Source organism: Sus scrofa, chromosome 7 (assembly GCF_054392235.1).
Source record: "Sus scrofa isolate SSC_HxYL_T2T_F1_AM1 chromosome 7, Sscrofa_HxYL_maternal_Yorkshire_Landrace_v2.0, whole genome shotgun sequence".
Taxonomy (NCBI): domain Eukaryota; kingdom Metazoa; phylum Chordata; class Mammalia; order Artiodactyla; family Suidae; genus Sus; species Sus scrofa.
Genome location: NC_139389.1, coordinates 94,212,906 through 94,238,583, shown reverse-complemented (window position 1 = coordinate 94,238,583; position 25,678 = coordinate 94,212,906). Strand labels below are relative to the sequence as shown.

The 25,678-nt window shown below is 39.5% G+C and overlaps 2 long non-coding RNA genes across 12 annotated transcripts in view; one reads left to right on the top strand and one right to left on the bottom strand.

Annotated features, from left to right (window-relative positions):
- The window catches only part of LOC102160410 (uncharacterized), a 164,867-nt gene that overhangs the window by 62,454 nt on the left and 76,735 nt on the right, over positions 1-25,678 (bottom strand). For 2 of the 11 annotated variants that reach the window (XR_014809280.1, XR_014809293.1), the window contains one exon: positions 24,117-24,501. The exons of 8 other annotated variants lie outside the window; for them this stretch is intronic. This is a non-coding gene — a long non-coding RNA (uncharacterized LOC102160410). Of the gene's footprint in view, positions 1-20,271; positions 24,502-25,678 lie in introns of those variants that run through there. One more of the 11 variants, XR_014809281.1, reaches the window with a different exon arrangement.
- LOC146401780 (uncharacterized) overlaps positions 1-25,678 on the top strand; it is a 300,118-nt gene that overhangs the window by 222,660 nt on the left and 51,780 nt on the right. Inside the window, exon 2 of the long non-coding RNA XR_014809297.1 lies at positions 172-305. This is a non-coding gene — a long non-coding RNA (uncharacterized LOC146401780). The remainder of the gene's footprint in view (positions 1-171; positions 306-25,678) is intronic.

The window sequence follows — 25,678 nt, the reverse complement described above, 5'->3', positions numbered from 1 at the left end:
CACGGATGTGACACATACCAGATGATTCTAAAACATCCTCTTGTTTGTAAGTACCCAAGCTACTCATTATCTGCTCTGACTTCAAGTGAGGGGGCTTTGGCAAGGACGCTGAGTTCAGATCTGTGTTACTGCTCCCACACAAGCTTCAAATCCCTTTTCTGGCATTTTTAGGCCATGAAGACGCTAACTGCAGCTGAGCTGAGCTGAATCTCTATTTTACATGCATCCCCAAGGTGAGCTCCAGAGGACCAAAGACAAACAGAGGACCCAGCTGCCAACAACAAGAGCCTCCAGGTGACCAGCAGGTAACCACTCCTTAGACATGACGGCTTCTCTCTTTGTCGCTATTTCCCGGTCAACAGCAAATATGACCATGTATGAAAAGCAACCAGCCAGTGGATTGCCCTTTCTAAGGCCTTTCATTCGATGGCTATAATATTTCTTTATAGGTAGAGGTTTAGACATTTTGGGTATGAAAAGTCCTTCCTTAAGCAGCTTAAATTCCAAACTGGGTAATTTCCAAAGTGATTGAGTAATGTGTTTTACGGTTCTCACTTTCCTTAAAATATTAATTAAGAAACAACTGAGAGCTTTCCTTTAAGGGATGCACTGAGAGTTAAACTGCCTAGTCCTCAATGCTAGCCATATTGCACTTTCCTCCTTGATTAGCACGGATGCCAGGCTGTTCCTTCAAATTAAGACAATATGCTTGTAGTGATGAGCCGTATTGGCCATCTATCTTTCTTTTGTGATCTGACTCTCATCGAGCTGAAATGAAGCCATTTCTTCTGCCTGTGGCTGATTAAACACAGAGTAAATCCACATCTCCAAGGAGGCTCTAATGATCCTCCACAGAGCCTGTGTCAGCCCAGCCTGCACCTGCAGGCTTCGGTGTCTCCACTTCCATCATAAAACGAAGCATCTGTTTCAGGGAGGTGGCATATTTTTATCATCCGGTGTATCATTCTGGTCAGAGTGGATGCAGCTCATTTGGTATACAAGGCTGCCTGCCATGCCACAAGCAACAAATGGTCCCTGAGGAAGTTTTGTTCTCATCAGGGGGGAAAGGGATACAACTTTGGGTAAAAATCTGTGACTTTGGTAAAAGTCTCCATGGTTCACAGCCCGTGGTCATCTTTTAAGCAAAACAGGTCAGAAATGACAAGAGGAATTTGTTTTAAATAAGGCAATCCTTTATTCATCAACTCCTTGATGTTTTTATTCATTCATTCCACGAACACTCATCAAACACCAGCCATGAGTAGAACCCTGTGCCAGGAACTGGAACTAAAGCACAGACATGGCCCCCTGGAGGTTATATTGTAGTGAAGAGACAGCCGTTAAATAAGTAATACTGAGTTAAGTACTTCATTACCACTGTAAGGAGATTCTCAAAATAAGAAAGGGTTCTGGAGATATATGAGGGGGACTGATTTTTTTTTTCTGGGGTTCAGGGAAAACTCCTCTGAGGAAGCATCATTTAACTGAGACCTCAAAGACAAGAATGAGTAGAGCCTTAATACAAAGCCAAAGACACAGCAGGTTCAAAAATTCTGGGGTAGACGGGCAATGTTCGAACCATCTGAGCAATCAAAAATCCTTGAGAGGAAGAATGGCTAAAAAATGGGACTGGCAACAAGGGCAGGGATGAGACCAGGCAGGGCTACTATAGCCCAAGGCAAGGAATTAGACTTTTATCCCAAAAGTTTGATTGGAGCTGGGGTTTGTGAGCAGGAAGGTGGAATGATCATTATTGTCATAGGCCACTGGATGCCATAAGACCTTACAACCATTTATTAAGGACAATGTTGTGCTTCTCTTGCCATTCACTGTACAGATTTGTAATTTATGATCCCCCACTGGAACTAGCATCCCTTTAAGGTGGATATTTCTAGCCCCACCTAAAGGTGAGGAAACAGAGGCTGAAAGAGGGAAAGATGACTGGGACCATGTGGGGCCTGGTCTCAGCCAGGCCAACTCCTCCCACACATTCTTTCCTCTGTTACGCTGTCTACCACACATGGACTGAGTTTTAGCTTGCTAAATGTTTGTGACATTTATGTAATATTACTTTTCCCAATTGTTTGACACTTGGAGAAGTTCCCTTTTTTTGCCTTCCTGAATTTATTATTTTCACTTTTTAAAGTTTATTGAATTATAGTTGATTTACATTTTTGTGTTAATTTCTACTGTACAGCAAAGCAATGCAGTTATACATGTCCATTCTTTTTCAGATTCTTTTCCCATATAAGTTATCACAGAATATTGAGCAGAGTTCCCTGTGCTGTGCAGGGGGTTCCCATTGACCATCCATTCCATATACAATAGTGTGCCAGGCCAATCCCAAACTCCCAACCCATTCCCTCCCCCATCCACATTTACCCTTTGGTAACCATAAGTTTGTTTTCAAAGTCATGAGTTTATTTGTTTTGTAAATAAGTTCTTTTTTATTTTTTTTTAGATTCCACATATAAGTGATATCATATATTTGTCTTTCTCTGTATGACTTACTTCATGTAGCATGACCATCTCTAGGTCCATCCATGTTGCTGCAAGTGGCATTATTTCATTCTTTTTTATGACTAATATTCCATTGTATATATGTACCACATCTTCTTTATCCATTCCTCTGTTGATGGGCATTTAGGTTGCTTCCCTGTTTTGGCTACTGTGAATAGTGCTGCAGTGGACATTGGGGTGCATGTATCTTTTTGAATTATGGTTTTCTCCGGATATATGCCCACAAGTGGGTTTCTGGGTCATATGGTAGCTCTATATTTCATTTTGTGAGGAACTTACATACTGTTTTCCATAGTGGCTGCACCAATTTACCAGTTTATTTATTGATTTATTTATTCAAATAATGGCAGTTCCATTTTAATCATAATAGAGCTAAAGATAGTATAGCTGATTTATCTTGTCCACTAGAAAAGAATCTTGGCACCAAGGTATTAAATTAGTGCCATGGAGAAGCTAAAAGCCCAAGGTTTGGAATTAGATTGACCATGATTCCAACCCCATCTTGTCGGGTTCCTGGCGGTATGATCTAGAGCGGGGGAGGGGCATGGGTGATGGGGCTCAATTTCATTCTCTATAAATGGATAACCCCGAATTCACTTTGGCTGTTGTGAGGATTAAATAGATATGCAAACCAATTTTCCAGTTTTCTGAGACACCCAATACACAAATACCACCAGCACCACCATCATCATCACTTTAATTGTTATGTAATCATCGTCATGACTTAACTAACTTGCCAGGATTGTGGGACATTAAATACCCCCACCTCTTCCTGTGCTTTTTAGCCTACTGCAAGTGCCTTGCTCATTTTCCTGCTCTCCTAGAAAGGAATGTGCACTAATCCCTGGCACGTAGCTGAAGACCAAGTCTACCTGATAAGTCAGGCAGCAATTAAATCCAATAACATTTGAAAGCAGCACAAAGTAATCCCAAAAAGACTTAAACGTCTCTGCAAAGGAAGATGTTTGGTGGAGATGGGTGGCTATGAAGTATTGTAAATGTAATTCCCCTTTTAAATACATAACTATAACAGATGAAAGGCCCCTGTTTTGCTTTGAAAATTGCATTTTTTTGTCTTGAAAGGTTTTTTTTTAATTATGTGAGGCATCAAATGGACTGGTTTTCACATGAACAAAAAGTTTATGTACAAGTATTATATAAATTGAACATAGATTCTTATAGGTAGAGGTGAGGCAAATGTCTGGCAGAAGAATATCAAATATCTTAATCCAAGAAATATCTGGGCAAGACCATCTGCTCTCTTGATGGTTATCTAGCACCCACCACACTACACTTGGTGTTACTTACAGCCAAGTTGACACAGCAGAGCCACAGAAATTATTATTAAAATGAAATAATGCCTGTAAGACCCTCCTGTCCAGTGCCTTGTACATATTCAACCTCTGATTAATGTTAGCTATTGCAATGCTAAGACAAAAAAAAAAAAAAAGACATATTGAAAAGACTTTTTTTCCCCAATTATATTGAGATAAAATTGTTGACATAACATTGTGTAAATTTAAGACTTACAATGTGATGATTTGATACACATATATATTACAAAATATCTACCTGTGCATGGTAAAAACATTTAAGATCTACTCTCTCAGCAACTTTCAAGTATACAATAAGGTATTGTTAACTATAGTCACTGTACATTAGATGCTCGGAACTTATTCATCTTTTAACTGGGAGTTTGTATCCTTTGACTAACATCTCCCCATCTCTCCTAGCTTTCACCCTGACACTGCATTCTACTCTGTTTCTATGAGTTTGACTTTTTTATATTCTACATATAAGAGGGATCCTTAAAGTATTTGTCTTTTTCTATCTGACATTTCATTTAGCATAGTCTCAAGGTTATCCACATTGTTGCAAATGTCATGACTTCCTTCTTTCTCACAGCTGAGTAATATTCCATTGGAGATACACACACACACACACACACACACACATATTCTTTATCCATTCATCCATAGATAGACACTTACGTTGTTTCAGATCTTGTCTATTGTGAATAATGTTGCAATGAACATGGGAATGCAAGAAAAACCTTCAGGATCCTGATTTCATTTCCTTTAGATAAATACACAGAAGTGGAATTGCTGGATCATATAGTAGTTCTATTTTTAATTTTTTGAGGAACCCCCATACCATTTTCTTTTTTTTTCCATACTCCTGTATTTTATTTTATTTTTTCTTTTTATATTTTTTATTGTTATTTCCCTGATACAATTTTTTTTTCTACTGTACAGCATGGTGACCCAGTTACACATAGATGTATACATTCTTTTTCTCCTATTATCATGCTCCATCATAAGTGACTAGACATAGTTCTCAGTGCTACACAGCGGGCTCTCATTGCTAATCCATTCCAAAAGCAATAGTTTTCATCTATTAACCTCAAGCTCCCAATTCATCCCACTCCCCCTCTTCCCCTTTGGCAACCACAAGTCTATTCTCCAAGAATAGACTTTTCTGTGGAAAGTTTCATTTGTGCTGTATATTAGATTCCAGATATTGATATCATATGGTATTTGTCTTTCTCTTTCTGACTTCATTCAGTATTAGAGTCTCTAGTTCCATCCATGTGGCTGCAAATAGGTTTTTATAACATACAAGATAGTAAATAGTATCAAAAGACCAGAAATGATGCAAATGTCTTAAATACAGGCTGGTTGAATAAATTATGGTTTATCCACAGTACAGCACTATGCAGTTATAAAAATAAGTGAGAAGTATCCCTGTATATTGCTATGGAGTGATACACAGGATCTTGTGTTAAATGAGAAAAAGAGCCAAAAAAAGAGCACTTAGTATGTTATTATTTATATAGGAAATGGTAGGTGTATAAATACATGTACAAATGTGATTGTATTAAAAACATGAAAGAAAGTACCATATTTTTTTTAAATGATTTGCTTATAGGGATAGGGAATGAATGAGCTGAAGAGTTAGTGAATATACTTTATCTTTGCAGTCATTTAAATAGTTTATATAATAATATAAATACATATAGTTAATGAACCTAACAGTACCCACTTGATGGTATAACCTTAAAAGGGGCACATTTGTTTTTTTTTTTTTTATTTTTTTAATCTTTTTTTAATTAGTCAATGAATTTATTACATTTATAGTTGTACAATGATCATCACAATCCAATTTTATAGGATTTCCATTTCACAACCCCAATGCATCCCCCCAACCCCCCAAACTGTCTCCTTTGGAAACCATAAGTTTTTCAAAGTCTGAGTCAGTATCTGTTCTGCAAAGAAGTTCATTGTGTCCTTTTTTCAGATCTACATGTCAGTGAAAGCATTTGATGTTCGTATCTCATTGTCTGACTGACTTAGTATGATAATTTCTAGGTCCACCCGTGTTGCTAAAAATGCTAGTATTTCGTTCCTTTTAATGGCTGGGTAATATTCCAATGTGTATATGTACCACATCTTCTTGATCCACTCCTCTGTCGATAGACATTTAGGTTGTTTCCCATGTCTTGGCTATCGAAAACAGTGCTGCAATGAACGTTGGAGTATATGTGTCTTTTCGAGTCATGGTTTTCTCTGGATAGATACCCGGGAGTGAGATTTCTGGACCGAATGATAGTTCTATTTTTAGTTTTCTGAGAAATCTCCATACTGTTTTTCACAGTAGTTGCACCAATTTACAATACCACCAACAGTGTAATAGGGTTCCTTTTTCTCCACACCCTCTCCAGCACTTATTGTTCTCAGACTTTTTGATGATGGGAGGAACCCCCATACTGTTTTCCAAAGTGGCAGCAACATTGGATCCTTAGCCCACTGCACCACAGCAGGAACTCTGGTTTAGAGTCTTATGTTTATGTATTTAATCCATTTTGAGTTAATTTTTGTGAATGGTGTAAAATGGGGTATAATTTCATTCTTTTGCATGTCAGTGTCCAGCTTTCCCAATGCCGTTTATTAAAGAGATTAGCCTTACCTGCTGAGTATTCTCGGCTCCTTTGTCAAATATTAGTTGACCATATATGCAAACAAATACATGGGCTCTTAATTCTGTTCCATTAGTCTTTATTTTATGCCAGCACTATACTGTTTTGATTACTATAGCTTTGTAGTATAGTTTGAAATAAGTATGTGTGATGCCTCCAGCTTTGTTCTTCTTTCTCAGAATTGTTTTGGCTAGTCAAAGCCTTTTGTGGTTCCATACAATTTTAGAGGGTTTTTTTTCTATTTCTGTGAAAAGTACTATTGGAATTTTGATAATTGCATTGAATCTACAGAAGGCTTTGGGTAGTATAGACATTTTAACAATATTATTTTTTCCAATTCCTGAATAAGAGATAGTTTTCCATTTACTTGTGACTTCTTCAACTTTTTCATCAAAGTCTTACAGCTTTCCATGTACAAATTTTTTCACCTCCTTGAATACATTTATTCCTAAGTATTTTAGTTTCTGATGCTATTTTAAGTAGGATTGTTTTACTTCTTCTTCTTCTTCTTTTTTTTTTTTTTTTTTTTTTTTTTGTCTTTTTGCCATTTCTTGGGCTGCTTCTGCAGCATATGGAGGTTCCCAGGCTAGGGGTCAAATCAGAGCTGTAGCTGCTGGCCTACACCACAGCCACAGCAACACGGGATCCAAGCTATGTCTGCAACCTACACCACAGCTCATGGCAATGCTGGATCCTTAATCCACTGAGCAAGGTCAGGGATCGAACCTGCAACCTCATGGTTCCTAGTTGTATTTGTTAACCACTGTGCCATGATGGGAACTCCATGGGATTGTTTTACTTATTTTTCAGATATTTTGTTGTTAGTTTAAAAAAAAACAACCGAATTCTGCATATTAATTTTGTATCCTGAAATTTCGCTGAATTCATTTATTAGTTCTAAGAGCTTCATTGGTGGAATCTTTAAGATTCCTAATACATAAGAATATATCACCTACAAGCAGAGATATTTTATTTTTTTCTTTCCAGTTTGGATAACTTTTATTTCTTTTTCTTGCCTAGTTGCTCTGGCCAGGACTTCTAGGACTATGTTGAATAAAAGCAGTGAAAGTGGGTACTCTTGTCTTGTTCCTAATCTTAGAGGAAAGACTTCAATGTTTCACTGAAAAGACTTTTAAAATCATCCAGTTGAATGTCTCTGTGTTCACAGATAATGCAACTACCATCTCAATAGGTTATGAAACTTTCAAAGTATTTCACAGTTATTTAAGACAGAGCCTTCACCTGTTAGGACATGAAGAAGTTAAGGCAATCTAAGATCTGAGTTAACTGGGAAGTTCCATCATACTTAGCCCTCACAACAAAGCTTTTCCCGTCTTATGGGACTGTTCTTTCATCACACTAATCCTACTGCCATTCCTTTCTTCTCCTCTGTCCATATTAGGTTATATGTTCCATGAAGGCAAGAACTGTACACGTCATTTTCCATAATATTCCCAGTATCAGCACACTCACCTAGCATGCAGTATGTGCTCAATATACCTTATGTTGAATTGGTAAGAACATATCAACACGTAGCACAATGCCAAATTTTAAGCCAAATTGTTATGTCATCCATCCCAGAATCATGTGTAGGACTTAGCTAAATGTTAAGCCTCTCCCTACAACTCTGAGGAATAAGAACATTTTGTTATATATTTATCTGTAACCCAAAGATACAAGATAGCATGTGCCAAATAAGTCATGTTTATTGTGACACCCATTTTCAATGTCCTTCTATCTGAGAGATGACTCAGTCTACAGTGAGTGAAATCAGTTAGGTCAAGATGATCCAGTAGAAGTGCCCATCATGACTCAGTGGTTAATGAACTTGACTAGTATCCTTGAGGACACGGGTTCTATCCCTGGCCTTGCTCAGTGGGTTAAGGATCTGGCATTGCTGTGAGCTGTGGTGTGGGTCACAGACACGGCTCAGATACTGTGTTGCTGTGGCTGTGGTATAGGCAGGCAGCTACAGCTCTGATTTGACCCCTAGCCTGGAAACTTCCATATGCCTCAGGTCCAGCCCTAAAAAAACAAACAAACAAAAAAAAAATGATTCACTCACTAGCAGGCTGAAACTGCAGCTTAAGGGAAAACAACTACACACTGGATACTACTTTCAGGCAGAGACGCATTTCCACTGCCATCCATTTGGAAACATCATTGCCAATCATGCTGAGGATTTGTTCACAGTTATCTTGAATGTAGTTGGGTGCTTCCTCTAGCCCTGGAAGTGAGGTTCCAATGGTGAGGGAGAAGTCCTGTGGCTTTATAGGAAAACTTCTTTTAACTGTCACTAACCTGACACATGAATTCAAAAGAACACTTTGTCAGCAGCCCCTTTCCCACCCCCCTTCATGGTAATTCTCCTTCCACTCAAAGTATGCAGCTGTGGGATGCAAAAAAACTGATGGAATGAGACATGGAGGGAATCACAAGTCACTCACTCTCTCTGATACTCAAATTCATCATCTATGAAACAAAAGATTTTAAGACTAGCCCAATCTACCTCACTAGATGGTTTTAAGTATCATGGAAGCTCACAGACAGACATCTTCAGAAAGATAATGTCTATGCAATTATAATCTAGTGTTTATTTCTCAAAAACTTTCCACTAAGTGTTACAGGGTTAACAAAATGAACAAAGTCACACAGCTCTGCTCTTTAAGACTCTTACAATCTAGTACCCACAGCTAAGCACGAGTTAAAAAAATTTATACATACATAGACAAGTCATTATGTTATCAAATATCTTTGTAAAGGAATTCATTATAGAACACACTGAAGCACAAATTAAATAATCTTTGTTTGATTGATTTTGAATACCCTCAGACCATTTCACGCAAATAAGCATATAAAATTTTACATGTTTAGAAGGGAGGAATAAAGAATATATAAAGTCCTTCATGTGAAATTCTGTATAAGTCAACTTAGGATCAGACACAACTAAAATGGAATAGAAAGATGTCCAGATTACATATCTGCCTCTTACTTCCTGGGCAGGATCATTATTCCATAAGTCCACAAAACCACAGCTTGACCGATAGAAGTCATACACAAAGACAATTTATATTGACAAAGAGTTGATTTTTTTCCCTTATCAAAAAACAGGCATATTTGATATTTTGCCCAAAGTGCTTAAACTGAATTATATCTACATTTGATTTTGTGTGAAGTTCAAAGACAAAAATCTCTAAAATTTACAAACAAAAGTTTCTTTCTTCCTTCAGAGTTCAAGGCAAAAAAACAACTTTCACTAAATCGCAAACATACTAGAGCTTGAATGTTACAGGGACATAAAATATATTTATTGTTGGTGTAGCTCGACTTTTCTATCCTACTATTTTGAACAGAGTTGAAGTTTACCAAAATAGAATCAGCAACATTGCCAATGAGATCCTATAACCTTAACACAAAGTAAATATGAAAGTAGAGAAGAAATGTAACCTTTTTAAAGTTCTCTCTATGCAAATATCATGCAGAAGTCACTGACTACTGAAAACTCACACAGCTTTTCGATATCCGAACCACCCCCCAAAATCATCATGGCAATCTTGTTATTTTGACCTTTCACAAATTCCTTTCTTTCTTTCTTTCTTTCTTTCTTTCTTTCTTCCTTCCTTCCTTCTTTGTTTGGCCACATCCTCAGCATATGGAAGTTCCCAGGCCTAGATCCACAGCTGCAACATATGCCACAGCTATGGCAACACTGTATCCTTAACCCACTGTGGCAGGCCAGGGATTGAACCCTTCCTCAGCAACGACCTAAGCTGTTGCAGAAACAATGCTGGGTCCTTAACCCACTGTGCCACAGTGGGAACTCCTCACAGATTTTTTAAAATTCTTATTCACTTTCTGTGATGATCTGTGTACCTGAAACTATCATCTATTATTAGTAAACTTCTTAAGAGTCGGATACAGTCACAACCATTAAATCATAAAAGAATCTTTTTATAAAGCTTCCGGGTCCATTTATCCTTTGAGATTATATTCACTCTACGCACAAGCCATTTTCTAAAATGTTCTATTACAATGAAATATGTTCAAAACATACAAAGAACAAATCCAATTCAAGAGCCCAACCCCCCACCCAACAATGAGATTTAAAGATGGGCAGAAGATCTGAATAGACAGTTTTCCAAAGAAGACATAGGGACGGCCAATAGGTACATAAAAAGGTGCCCAATATCACTAAGCGTCAGGGAAATGCAAATCAAAACCACAATAACATGTCACCTCACACCTGTTAGAATGGTTATCATTAAGAAGACAAAAAAATAAAACCTGTTGGGGATGATGTGGAGAAAAAGGAATCCTTGTGCACTGTTGGTGAGAATGTAAATTGGTGTCACTTCAATATTGAAGCTCCTCAAAAAATTATAAATAGAACTACCCTATAATCCAGCAATCCCATTTCTGGGAATTTTTCCAAGAAAAATAAAAACATGAACTCAAAATTATAAACGTATCTCCATATTCATTGCATCATTGCTTACAATAGTCAAGAGAGGGAAACAACCTGTGTCCATCAATGAATGGATAAATTTTATATATATATATATGTATGTATGTATAATGGAATATTATTCAGCCATAAAAAGAATGAAATTTTGCTATTTGTGACAACAAAGATGGACCTTGGTGTTATGCCAAGTGAAATAAGTCAGACAGAGAAAGACAAATTCTGTATGATCTCTTATATGTAGAATCTAAATAACAAGTACCAAAGCAACAATCTCATAAATACAGAGAATAGACTAGTGGTTGCCAGAGAGCTAGAGGATAGAAGAAATGAGTGAAATAAATTGAATAACTTTAATTTTAAAATGAAATATACTAACAGTACCAAAGTAAGCGCTGAGACTCGTGGGACCACAGACTCCCTATCTTGCTACCCTTTTATTTGAACTCGTTTCCTTGCATGCATTCATGTCCAGAACTGGTTGGGGGTCTGAACCGAAAGAGAAGAACCTTGGCGCGCAGGCATCCTTGATGTCATGGGAAGTCAACTAGATGGAGAAGGATGTTGTGCCTTTCCTAGGCAGTATTGGAAACTTAGTCTGATATTCTATCGAGACACTGCAGGATGAGGCTAAAGGGGCTGTTTTGATGAAAGCCATTGTGAGAGTCAGGTCCAAATTGTCTTGCCTCCAGACTGAAGTGATGAAGTGTGACACACAGACAGAGGGACCTCCCACACACAGTCTACCTCAGACCTCACAGCAGCTCTGAGTCTCCATGGTGAGCAGCCCTGGAGAAAGGCTGAGCCCAGCAGAGCCCAGATGGAGTGATGGAAGGGACCAGGCATGCACAGGAGGTCCTGGTGGTGTTTGCAGGAGGCCCTCAAGAACTATTAATGTTAATTCGACCTTATGTGTGCCAGCAAATTGAGGTTCCCCAGGAACCTCGAGTTTCCTTTTGTGTATGGAAGATTGAGCTGAATATGCATTACCGCCTGAAACTTATAAACAATATTTGTTAAGTCTAAATTTAAAATTTGAGCATTATTTCTGGAATACTTAGCAGTAAGTTACCAAAAATGTTCATTGCTAATATGAAGTTGAATGAGCTAGCCTTGATTAAAGAAATTGGGAAAGGCCATATTTGTGCTTTAAAAAAGTTTTCCTTTTTTTTTAACTCTTCTGCCAAAACAAATGCATATCTCAGTCACTGCGATACTAGATTCAATGAATCTTGCCAAATATGGAAATCTTTTAACAGACTGCTCTTATCAACTTTCTTATTTCATTTTTTAAAATTGTACTGAAGTATAGTTGACTTATAGTATTGTGATAATTTCTGCTGTACAACAAAGTGATTCAGTTACACATGCACACATATCCATTCTCTTTCAGATTCTTGTCCCACATAGATTATCACAGATACCTGGGCAGAGTTCTTTGTGCCATACAGCAGGCCCCTGTGGGGCAATCATTCCATATACCTCAGTGTGCATATGCCAATCCCAAACACCCAGTCTATCCCTCCCACCTCCCACCTGTCCCCTTTGGTAACTGTAAGTTTTTCAAAGTCTGCGAATCTGTTTCTATTCTGCAAATAACTTCATTTGTATCCTTTTGTTTTATTTTATTGTCTTTTTAGGGCTCCACTCACAGCATATGGAAGTTCCCAGGCTAGGGGTCGAATCACAGCTACAGACGCCAGCCCTCACCGCAGCCACAGCAACACCAGATTCAAGCTGCATCTGGGACCTGCACCACAGCTCACAGCAATGCTAGATCCTTAACCCACTGAGTGAGACTAGGGATCAGACCCATGTCCTCATGGATGTTAGTTAGGTTCATTTCCACTGAGCCATGGCGGGAACTCCTGTATTCTTCTTTAGATTCCGTATATAAGTGATATTATTCATATCAACTTTCAAGAAACCAAAAATACGATGAAATGGGTACTGTGAAGCCTTGTAGAGTCAGGATATCAATCACATTGGATGATGCATGTAAAAATATTTGGTAAGTGATGAGTTCCCATCGTGGCTCAGTGGTTAACAAATCCAACTAGGAACCATGAGGTTGTGGGTTTGATCCCTGGCCTTGCTCAGTGGGTTAAGGATTCAGCATTGCCTTGAGCTGTGGTGTAGGTCGCAGACCTAGCTTGGATCTGGCGTTGCTGTGGCTCTGGTGTAGGCCAGCAGTTACAGCTCCGATTAGACCCCTAGCCTGGGAACCTCCATATGCTGCAGGAGTGGCCCAAGAAATGGCAAAAAAAAAAGACAAAAAAAAAATTGGTAAGTGATAAATAAAGCACTGCAAGCATGCATACTATTTATCATGGAGCTTCTTCATGATGCTGATGATTGTGACGATGATAATAATAGCTATCACTGTTGAGCGATTTTATTATATGGCAGCCACTATGCCAAGCACTTTACATGTATTTGCTTATTTATTACAAGAATTTATTAATCATCAGACTATCATTATCTCCACTTTACATAAGAACATGAAAAGCTCAGAGAAGTTAAGCAAATTGCTTAAGGTCACACAGCTCATCATCCCATGAGCATTAAAATTGTTCCTCATCCCCTCATGCAAGTAAAAGTGTGAGCAAAGAATTCATGAATTAGGAGTTCCCATCGTGGCGCAGTGGTTAACGAATCCGACTAGGAACCATGAGGTTGTGGGTTTGATCCCTGCTCTTGCTCAGTGGGTTAACCATTTGGCATTGCCGTGAGCTGTGGTATAGGTTGCAGACACGGCTCAGATCCCGAGTTGCTGTGGCTCTGGCGTAGGCCGGTGGCTACAGCTCCTATTCGACCCCTAGCCTGGGAACCTCCATATGCCACAGAAGCAGCCCAAGAAATGGCAAAAAGACAAAAAAAAAAAAAAAAAAAAAAAAAAAAAGAATTCATGAATTAGGTCTAGTTATGTTATGTGATCCAAGTAACCCAGCATATGATCATATTACTTTTTAGTTATTGAAGTAAATGTACACATACAAGCTTATTCAGATACCCAGGGATATGTTAGGGATCCTTGAACTGACATATAGATATGTTCTCCTGATCTGAAAATGATTCAAATGAGTTATGTGATTTTGCTGTGAAAAGGCTCTATCTGGCATTAAATAAGCAGGAACTAAATATTTGATAAATAAGCACATAGTCCCTAGTGTGGCAGTATTTGCCTTATTTTCCTGGCACATTATTCATAAATCTTTGGTTTGCAGATGACAAAAAAAAAAATCAACTCATATCAGCTCAAAGCAAAAGAGAAATTGATTTGTTCACATAGGTGAAGAGTCTGGAGAGCTCTGGTTCCCAACTTGGATGGATGCTGGCTCTCGGCAAGTCTTGTCCATCTCACTACTGCTCCTGCTCTGCCTTTTTTTCTTGACTCCCTTCTCAGAAGCTCTTTAGCAGCAGTTATTGGACCGTACATGGCTTGCCCATAAATGGCAGTCCTTCTTTATTTTATTTTTTACTTTCTTTTTTTTTTTTTTTTGCTTTTTAGGGCCACACCCGTGGCATATGGAGGTTCCCAGGCTAGGGGTTGAATCGGAGCTACAGCCGCTGACCTACACCACAGTCACAGCAACACGAGATCCAAGCCACATCTGCAAACTTCACCACAGCTCACGGTAATGCTGGATACTTAACCCCCTGAGCGAGGCCAGGGATCAAACCTGCAACCTCATGGTTCCCAGCAGATTCATTTCTGCTGCACCGCGACGGGAACTCCAGTACTTCTTTCTTTAAAGAAGTCCCAAGGAAGCCTTGAGTTGGCATAGCTTGGGTCATACACCCAAGCTGGAACTATTCACTGCCTTCAGAGGAATGAGGCATCTGCCCAACCAGGAAGGAGAAGGAGGAATGGAGGAAAGGAGGAGAAAGAATAAGAGAGGAAGAAAGTGGTGGTAAACTTAGGTGTGACACAATGTAGCCTTTCTTAGTCCAGAGATGCCTTGATGATTTGCAGTTTCGAGATTATCTCAAAAATGTAAGGAGTTCCCTGGTGACCCAGTGGGTTAAGGATGGTCGGCGGGTTTGATCCCTGGCCAGGGAAATTTTGGAATGGCCAAAAAAAAAAAAAAAAATATATATATATATATATATAAGCTTCCAAGAAACAAAGTGAACCACAGATCATCCCGTGCTTCTTGTTAGATTACATTCTGAATTTGTGCTGCCTTGTTTATTATACTTAAAGGAAATGGACACAGAACTAGCTTTGACGAGGCCAAGGCTTATATGAATGATGCTGTTCAGGAGGGAAATTGTTTCTTTCCCTGCTTCATTATACTTGGTGATAATTATGATCCATACCACGGTGACACTTAATTATACCATTCCAATAAATCCACATTCCTCTTCCAATTCATAAATTAACCATAGGACACCACAGAGTGTGCCCAGTTATACATTCATAATTTTTTTTCTCAGTCTGCAGGAACATAATGGGAGTTTCGCTGTGGTCCTTTCCCATACAGTGACATCCTTGTGCCCCGTTGCATACAAAGGTCTCTTTGATCAGAAGACCAGCCACACCAATGGGCAGGACCAAAGGGGATCCAGGAAATTCCCAACTGGTTTAACAAGAATGGGCACCACACCTTCTTGAACCTCTCCAGTGACCAAGTCACAAAAATCAAGTCTACAATGAGCATTGGGTAAAAATTAGGGCCGTGCCTTCCGGCAAGTTAGGGTCTATGAAGATGGACCATTCAGATAAGGGCAGATGAGAATCTCAGGCTACTCTACTTCATATCAGTCTAGCATCTTTCCTAAGACTTCTTCCCACCCAACCTGGGGGCGGGGGGGAGAGACAGTAGGGAGCCGTGCAGGTGACCATCCTCATGCCCTGATTCTGATGCCCTCACAGCACTACTCCCATTAGACCCTCTCCCTTCCCTTGACCTTTTTCTGCATCTTTCCTTTTTCTTTTTCTTTTTCCAGATTATCGAATTAGTCACACTCCTCAACTGATAACATGCTATCATTATAAGTTTGTACCAGACCTCTCACTGTTTATTGCCTTTTATCCCATTTCCCGTCCCCATTTTCTTCCCCACCCCACCAGCAGCAGCACTACTAAATTTGATGATGTCCTCGAATTTCTCTGTCTCCTCATAAAACACGCGGTATGTCCTTGTGCTGTGTCTATATATTTTTAACTTTTACAAATTGATGTCCACAGATTTTGTTCTGGTTTTCTTTGTTGTCCACCCAGCACAGTGTTTAAGGTTTATGTAGATATTTCAAGCTCTTTTGCATGGCAGTGCATGGTAAGCCTCCTGGACATCTCGTTATCTGTCCCCCCAGGGGTGAACCCCTGGGTGGCCACCATCCTCACCACCACAAACAGCACTGTGATGAGCATCCTGGTCCAGCCCCCTTCAGGGACCTGTATGACAGATTCTCCGGGCTCTACACCTGGGAGTGGGACTGAAGGCTTGGTGCCTATCTGGCTGTCCTGTCCTGACTACTCAGAGGATCCTACCTTAGCAACAGTACTGAGATGTGATATTCATGTCATGTAAATGGGAGAACCTGAGGCTCAGAGAGGTTAAGTGATACGCCTAACTCCACAGTGCTCCTTTGGTTGTAGAGAGTCAGGATTCAAAGCCAAGTTTCTCTGACTCCCAGGCATGTACCCTTCTATTATACCGCCCAGCCTTCCACAGGGATCTTTTGATTCAATAGCCTATGCTAGAGGCAGCAGGACCTGGTAAGCAGGAAAAGTATCCCTTCCTTTCACCAGGCGTCCATTCCCCCAGGCGCCTTCAGGCGCCTTCAGATCTGCTTGGAGAGCTAGCCCTGCCACAAGGGCCCAGGATCCCTAGCCTGGCCCGCAGCGCTGTGTAATCAGAGGTGCAGGAGAGCCCCACTGGCTGGGGGCCAGGCAAACTTAGCCCCCCTCTCACCCCTGATGCAGATTAACAGCTGCCATCTGGCAAACAGAGTCGCTCCAGGCAAACTGCACCCGCCCCCCGACCCGGGTGAATCACTAGTGTGTCCAATACAAGTCAGGCCCGATGAAACTTTGATGGCTCTATTAATGAAGATGAAAACTTGTGATATGCCAAATACAGATTAAATGGCATCTTGGTAACACGATTATCTCTGAATTACTAGCTGCATAGTGCGACAGCCAAGTGACTAATCCTGGGGGAGACTGGACGCTTTGGATGCGGGAGTCACTGCTTTCCACCTTCAGGGTGTCCTTGATTGCATCTAAGTAGTATTTTACTAAATGGAACACCCAAGAGGGGCTTTCTCTGGAGAAGTCCCTCTTTTAGAGAGAAGATTTAATTTCTTGGAGTTCTGAGGTTCCGAATTTAGAGTGGTCTGTAACAAGATGAGCAGGGAGTATGTCAAGGGAAGATGAGGAACAAACACGAGAATCTAGCAAATATCTGTCTACAGCATTGTTCGTAAATTTAGCAGAAAGGACAGGATAGGAATGATAGAGAAGAAACTAAAAGCCCCAAGTCACTCTCTCCTGTTACTTTTTTTCCACTTCCACCTTTGGCTCATTATTATCTAGTAAGTCCCTCTAGGCTAATGCTTCCAATACATGAGCTACATTAGCGTGGGTCCTTTCTATAACGTAAGCATTGTCAGTCCTACTTTCCATATAAGAAGGTTGAGGCTTTAAATTGTTAATAATTTTTCTGAGGGCAAACACTCAGTGTCTGCTGGCCAAGCTGAGACTCAACCTCGGGTCTTTCCATGTCTAAAACGAATGTCCTCATAAGGAAATGCCATGGTTTGGCTTCTCATTTTTAGAGTGCTGCAGAGAATTTTGAGAGGTTCTAAGAATTATTTCCAAAACCAATGGAAAGCCAGCCCCATTAGAGAGGCTTTGACTATTTCATGTTTAAAACAGAACAGGATTTTTCAAGTGGTGCTGTGTTGAGGGAGTGGGGTTGTTTGTGAAGATTTGTGGATAATTTGACAAGTAAAAGGTCTTTCGACTTAGTTGGAATTCTGTAAGAAAGTCTTTACTGGACAGCTCTGGAATAGACTATAACATCTCCAAGAATCACATTATCCACAAATGTGTATAAGTTTCCTTCCAGTTTCTGTAAGAAGCCAAGGGACAAGACTTGGTGGCATGGCACGTGGTCTAAATTGTGTGTTGTATAATTATCTAAATACATCTCTCTTTTTTTTTTTACCAAGGAGATAATAATTTTAGAAACAAGAGAAGCCTAAATGTAAAGACAGTGGACAAACCATTTGTAGACAGAAGGCTACAGTTTCACATTGAGCTTTCTAGCATCCAACGCAAAGACAAGAACATGATAAGCCAAATATTTCTTGGGGTTCATCTAATAAAACCAGATCATCCTCAAGGGAGGCAGCTGGGTTCAGCAGTTTGTTTGTTTGTTTGTTTGTTTAAGGGCCACCCTGGCGGATATAGAAATTCCCAGGCTAGGGGTCGAATGGGAGCTACAGCTGTCAGCCTACACCAGTCACAGACGTACAAGATCTAAATACATCTTGACAAAACCCAAGATATTCTCCTTTCTCTTGAAGTGCATTTCCATGTAGACCAGATGGCTAAACATTGGCTCTGAGACTTCTGATATACTGTACTTTTTCAATCAGATGCATAATTGTGGTAGAACTGTTATTGCTTGTGTTTCACACGATCACTAGCAAGTTTAATTTTTGGTTAAAGTCTTAAAATCCCTTTCTGGAAAAACAAATGAGATCACATCCTGCGTTCTCCTGGTTAAGAGTGTCATTATCACACTCAGATCCTCAAACGATCAGCTAAATTCCACTGTCATTCTGAACTTCTTCTCTTTCTTTTGTGATGCATTCATAAACTTATTCAGTCTTCTGCCTGCTCAATGGAAAAAAATTTTATAGAAACTACCATAAACAGTATATAACTGTAAATGGTTTTAAAAAGCCATATGGACGGATGAATAATCTTCCTTTTTGTTTCCATCTTTCCTAAATATTCTTCCACTTGGTGTTTTGCAATACCTTTTGCACTCGCTTTGATCAAAATTGTGGTTGGCCATTTGCCAATTTGAAATGTCCTACAAAATGAATTGCTTCTTTTGTAAATTAGAAAAAAAAAAAAAAAAACTTTGGGAAATAGTGCTTTGAAATACTGTGCTGGAGTTACAGCTAGCCAGTAGCACTTTCTGTGGGAGCGAAGAAGGGTAGCATGTATAAATCATGATCCAGGTAATATTTTGTGCTTGCCTTCATAGATTCTAGTGCCTGTAGTTTGGAGCATCACAAATATTCTTTCAGGAAAGAATTACATATTTCCTGTGTCATGATGGCCTTTCGGTTTGGGTTAAACTTTCAAATGGCACCAGTACCCGATAGAAATTGGGACACATCTGTAACCAGCAATTTCTTGGCTGATGCTTAGTGATGACACCATGATTTTCACGTGAATGAGTTCACCCACTTTCATTGGCTTCCTTTTCTTATTATTTACTTTAAAATGTTAATTTAGGAGTTCCCCGTCGTGGTGCAGTGGAAACGAATCCAACTAGGAAGCATGACATTGCAGGTTCGATCCCTAGCCTCGCCCAGTGGGTTAAGGATGCGATGTTACTGTGAGCTGTGATGTAGTTCACAGACACAGCTCTGATCTGGGGTTGCTGTGGCTGTGGCGTAGGCCTGCAGCTACAGCTCCAATTAGACCCCTAGCCTGGGAACTTCCACATGCCGTGGGTGTGGCCCTAAAAAAGACAGAAAAGACCAAATAAATAAATAAATAAAAATTTTAAAAATAAAAAGTTAATTTATTCCTCTTACAGTTTAAATGCCAACCTCTTTGAATACTATTCTTGCAAGGTAACTTTGGATGTGGCCACTCTTCAATTTCCTTTTTTCCAATATCACCCAATGTTTTTTTAGAAAAAAAAAAAAAATCTCTAAATGGCACATCAAGAAAAAATATCAGGAGTTCCTGTCGTGGCTCATGGTTAACGAATCTGACTAGGAACCATGAGGTTAGGGGTTTGATCCCTGACCTTGCTCAGTGGGTTAGGAATCCGGTGTTGCCTTGAGCTGTGGTTTAGGCTGCAAACGTGGCTCGGATCCTGAGTTGCTGTGGCTCTGGCATAGACCGGTGGCTAGGCTACAGCTCCGATTCGACCCCTAGCCTGGGAACCTCAATATGCCGTGGGAGCAGCCCAAGAGATGGCAAAAAGACAAAAAAAAAAAAAAAAAAGAAAGAAAAATATCAGAGTTGTGAGATCATTTTTAAGCCAAAGTGGTTGTCAAAATTAACCCAATAATACATTGCAGGGCAATTCACTTATAGGGCACATTAACATATAAATAATAATGCTTTTATTTTTTGCGAACTTAGAAATGGCAGTGGAAACACAGTACAAGGAAATTTTAAAGCTCACATTTAAGAAAGAAATAGTTTTCTATTTTTGCCCATTGAAATGAAATGAAATTCTATATGTATATACATTATGAATCACTATAGGATTATTCAAATAGCTTTCCTTTCAATAATTTTCTTTCTAAATGCAATTCTTGACTCATATATCTTACTATAATATTCAAAATTATGATAGTGAAAAACTTTATTGAAAAGATGGACTATTAAGGCAGGATTAGATTGCTGGTCATTTAAAACTGTATCTTCACACTTTCATTCATAATGTGGATTTTCTTTCCACCTCTGTAATTAGCTGAAATAAAATATATTATGCCAAGATCTCTGAGCAGGAAATTGCCACTAAGTGTGAACGGGGACACAGCCAATCTCTCCATTCTAATGAAAAGTCATATCTGTACTGAGAAGAAAAAACAAAACATGCCAATGACTCAAAAATTTAGAAAAGTACCATTAAAATCAACTTGCAGCTTGTGTGAAAACTGTAATGAGAGGACCTGACATAATCAATGAATAAGATATAAAAGATGTAAAAAAGTGTCAAGCATGTTGACTTTAAGTCTTTCTCATACAGAATTTTTATATCGAAAATTAGGAAAAAATCAGCTTAGGAGTTCCTGCTGTGATGCAGTAGATTAACTATCTGGCTTGTCTCTGTGGTGTTCCCAGTTCAATCCCTGGTCCAGGAACTTCCATATGCTTCAGGTGAGGCTGAAAAAGGAAATAGGAAAAAAAATCAGCTTAAATGTCTAAATTCAAAAGAAAAACATATTTTATAAATACATTTATTATATATGTGTGTATAATAATATTTTTTCTCCCTTAGATTGAAAAGAATAATATAAGCTACTCAGAATAAACACGTAAATTTATGAAATAATGCAAAGCTCCACAGAGCATTTAGCCAAATCATAGCCAAATATGGGACAAAAAAATACCATTATGAGAGCCTATTGGATAAGTATGTGAAGATTCTTCATTCTTCCATATCACATCTCAAATGGTGTTTCCTCTGAACTCAAGATTTATCTTGGGAAAGACATCATTTTCAAGACCAAAGCCCAATATTCCAGAATCTTAGGCTTAAACAAGGAATCTGAAGAGCACCGTTTTAGCGAAAATTCTGAGACTAATGTTTACTGATGCCACTACAATCAAATATGCTATCTTGAAGAATATTAAAATAATCAACTCTTGAGCTCCACTGACTTGTGAGTGAATGTGTGTGTGTGTGTGTGTGTTTTAACACAAATGTTTTCTACAAATAAACGTGGCCTCAAAACTCTTTCTTAGGTTGCTGGTGTATTTTTGTTTTTCCTATGTGGCACTGAAAGCATTTCTGTAGTTGTGCACAACTACATTTGATTAAAATCTGTCAGATTTATCTTTTTAGCAAGAGAAAAGAAATATGTGTTTCTCTAGAAAGGAAATCAATGTGTCTTTATGATAGATGCAGAGTGGAAGGCTGGATACTGTCATTTTAAGTGATGAAGCAGAAAGACAGGGTAGCTCCACAGTTATCACCAGTGGCTGCTGACATAATTGTTGGGAAGCAAAGCCCTGTTTAAATCTCATAATCATTGTTTATAGCATAGACTTACAGGCACTGACCTAATAGTTATTACTCCAACTTGTTAAGTTACAAAGTCTAGCTTCGGAGGTGTCCTTAGTTTACTTTGTTTAAATTTTCTTAGCCGTATCTTTTAGCCAGAGCCCTGCTCTGTTGCTCCACATAGGAGGGCACCAGGTCTGCAAGGGTGGATAACTTTGCAAAGCAAACAGAAAAAATGAAACCTAGCAAGCAGACCCTATGCTCTGCCCAAGACGATGGAAGCACGAAGCATCCTCAAGGGGACATACTGGAAACTGTCTTGTGGCAAAAATAAGTCCAGAGACCTCCTCCCTCCTATTGGGACCCACCTACCTCCCTAGGGGCCTCAGATAGAGAGCTGTGCTGGATCGAAAAGAAACTTCTTTTTTTTGTTTGTTTGTTTGTTTTGGTTTTTTGGTTTTTGGTTTTGAGGGCCACACTTGTGGCATATGGAAGTTCCCAGGCTAGGGGCTGAATTGGAGCTGCAGCTGCTGGCCTAGGCCATTGCTACAGCAACTCAAGCTGTGCCTGAGAACTACACCACAGCTCACAGCAATGCCGACTCTCCAACCCACTGAGCGAGACCAGGGATTGAACCCACATCCTCATGGATACTAGTTGGATTCATTTCCCCTGCACCGCCACAGGAATTCCAAAAAGAAACTTCTGACCTGGCATTGTGAGGTTATAAGAATCTCCCCTCAGAAATGCTACAACTAGCAAGACACCCTGTTAAGACCACCTGAGAAGTCACAGTGGGCACAGATGTCTCTGCAGCACAAGTATTAGTGTCTTGGTGGCTACCACCAGAAAAACATCCTAATGAACTTGTAAAACAATGTCAGGATTTATGAACTCACATGTCAGCTAAAATTGCTATCTTTCTGGCCTCATAGTGACATCCGTCAGTAATGTATTTGACGTGTTTATTTGTGGCCACTTTTAATAATAACATTCTATGTATAAACCCCTCTCCTAATCAACTTTTTAAAAATATGTTAATTTTTATTCCTTAATGAATGTTTCAAGAAAGCATGACGTGAGTGTGTATGTGTGTGCTCTGCATATTAAGCCAGACCTGATTAAACCATTAAATGGCATCATATGCAGAGCACCCAGCCAAGGGTTTGAAACTGGGTAGATAATCTTCACAGGTCCATTCCTTATTTACCACACCTTTCTTCAACTTGCATATCCAAAAATTAAATAAATAAGCACAGATGACTAAATGCATTTGTTCAAAGCTAAATGACTCTTTCTCTTTTCTCCCAATGCCAGCCTTCCATCCTTACCTCTTTCCTACAATCTCCAAGCTATTCAGGAATCAGGGTGTAAGAATTACACATTAAGAATTCATTGGAGTTCCCGTCGTGGCTCAGTGGTTAACGAATCCAACTAGGAACCATGAGGTTGCGGGTTCGGTCCTTGCCCTTGCTCAGTGGGTTAAAGATCTGGCGTTGCCATGAGCTGTAGTGTAGCTGGCAGATGTTGCTGAGATCTGGTGTTTCTATGGCTGTAGCATAGGCCAGTGGCTATAGCTCCTATTCAACCCCTAACCTAAGTACCTCAATATGCCACAAGTGGGTCCCTAAAAAGACCCCAAAAAAAGCGATAGAAGGCATAAAACTTGGCAGAGTATCTAACTCAGGGGAGCTTATGCACAGTTACCCTTTTCAAGAATTAGGAGATGCTGGAAAACTGAATGCTGGGGGGAGGTGGTTATACTAGGAAGTGAGAAGAGAGGGTGTGGCATCAGAATCTAGCAAGACAGACCTTCTTTCCAACCTTCCCACTTACCAGTCAAGTAATGTGCCCTTTCTGAACCTCAATAGATTCACATATAAAGCAAGATTTTTTTTAAGTGCCTTCCTCACCAAGCTGCTATGAGAATTAAATGAGATGATGCATGAATGTACCTGCCACATAATAAGAGCTCTATAACCATGAGTTTACAGCATTCCTGTCATCGCCATCATTGTCACAGTAGGGACAGGGTGATAGGGTAGAATAATTGAGAGGCAGAAGCCAGGCAAGATGAGCTGGGAAAAGGACAAGACAGAAATGACCTTAGTCCAATATGATCCCAATCGTCTTGGAAACAGTGATTCTGTAAGGAAATTTTAAATCCTTTCCCCGTCACGGTGACCTTTCTATAAACTGGTTCTATATTTCATTTCCATTTTGCTCAATAATGCTACACCTCTCAAGAGGGTGCCCTGCCCACAGAGCCACCCCAAAGATGGCTGCAGGGATGGAGTGGATGGGAGGAAGCAAGACAGGGCGGCAGTAATGTAGCCACTAGCTGGCCCGTGAGTGCTCATTATTAGAAAGCTTCAGCCTTCAGGGTCATTCATATGGAGAAAGGAAGCCCCTTTCTGTCATTCTTGAAATAAATGCAGGGGAAGCTGCACCTCATCACTGCTGTGCTTGGCCAGAGATCTCTCCAAGGCAACATGGGCCTGTCTGGAACCAGACGGCTAGGTTCTAATCCCACTCCTGCCATTGACAAGCTGTGTGGCCTCAGGCAAGGCACTTGACTTCTCTTTGCCTCAGTAAAAGGAGGGCTGTAATGACAAACATTTATATAGAACTGTTTTAAGTGCTTACAAATATTAACCCATTTAATCCTTACAGCAGGTGTAGGAGGTAGGTCAGATAGGGCATGGTGAGAATTAAATGGTGACGGTACTTAAAGTATAAGCACGTAATATGCTTAGAGACCTTGTTGTTTGGCACATACTAAATACTACATAAGTACAAACTCCTGTTATCATTACTATTATAAATGCCATATATTAGCCCTGTCCTCATCAACATCATCACCATCTTTCTGTTCTGTTGCACTATGGCCCTTGGTAGCATTTTCTCTCTCCTCATTCCATCTCCAAGTTCTCTCCCCCGTTCTCAGACACACAGAGTTATTTCAGTATTTCCTTCACATTCTTGCCATCCCTCCATCATATGGTCTTCATTCACCTTCCTCACGTTCTGAGACCTTGTTCTTCCATCTCATTTAAATGGGTGCCAACTCTCCCAGATCTACAGGGTGCCAATTACAGTGTTAGGTGTTCTCACCTACACAGAGTCCGGGGCTCAAGTGACCCAGTCAGAAAGCTATGATTCAAGCAGCTGTCCATTTGCCTCCAAAGCCCGCTCTTGTCTCATATCCTTATAATATCCACCTCACCATCCAAACTTTTTTTACCGTCACTCTCAAACACTGGACTGATTTGTTTGTAAAACATAACCTCCAAATTTTTAACATAAAGAATCATGATAACTTGATGTATTCTTATCTTATTCTCAGTTTTTATGGTTTAATTTTTTAAAGGTGATCGATGAACTGTTTTGCAGCCTATAATATGCCGTCTTGACAAACAATAGTTTCTTATCCCAGCCCACATACCTTGAGATGATTATACCAATCAAGACCTCTTATTCTACATATTTTAAGCAAAAGCATGAAATAGAGAAAAGTTGGAAACAATTGGAATGTGTCATAAATGTGAATTGTTTAAATACATATTAGTAAATCCAGAAATGGAATAATGTGAAGCCATAACAATGACACTAAATAAATAGGTCTAGTGATAAGGACATATTTGATGATCTATTAAATGAAAAAGGCTGGTTACAATGTGTATGTAGAATGAGACGCAATTGTATACATCAGCAAGAATACATAACAGTGCAATGACAATGGCAGATTTGTGATGAAAGGGAAAATTCATTTTGAAGGTG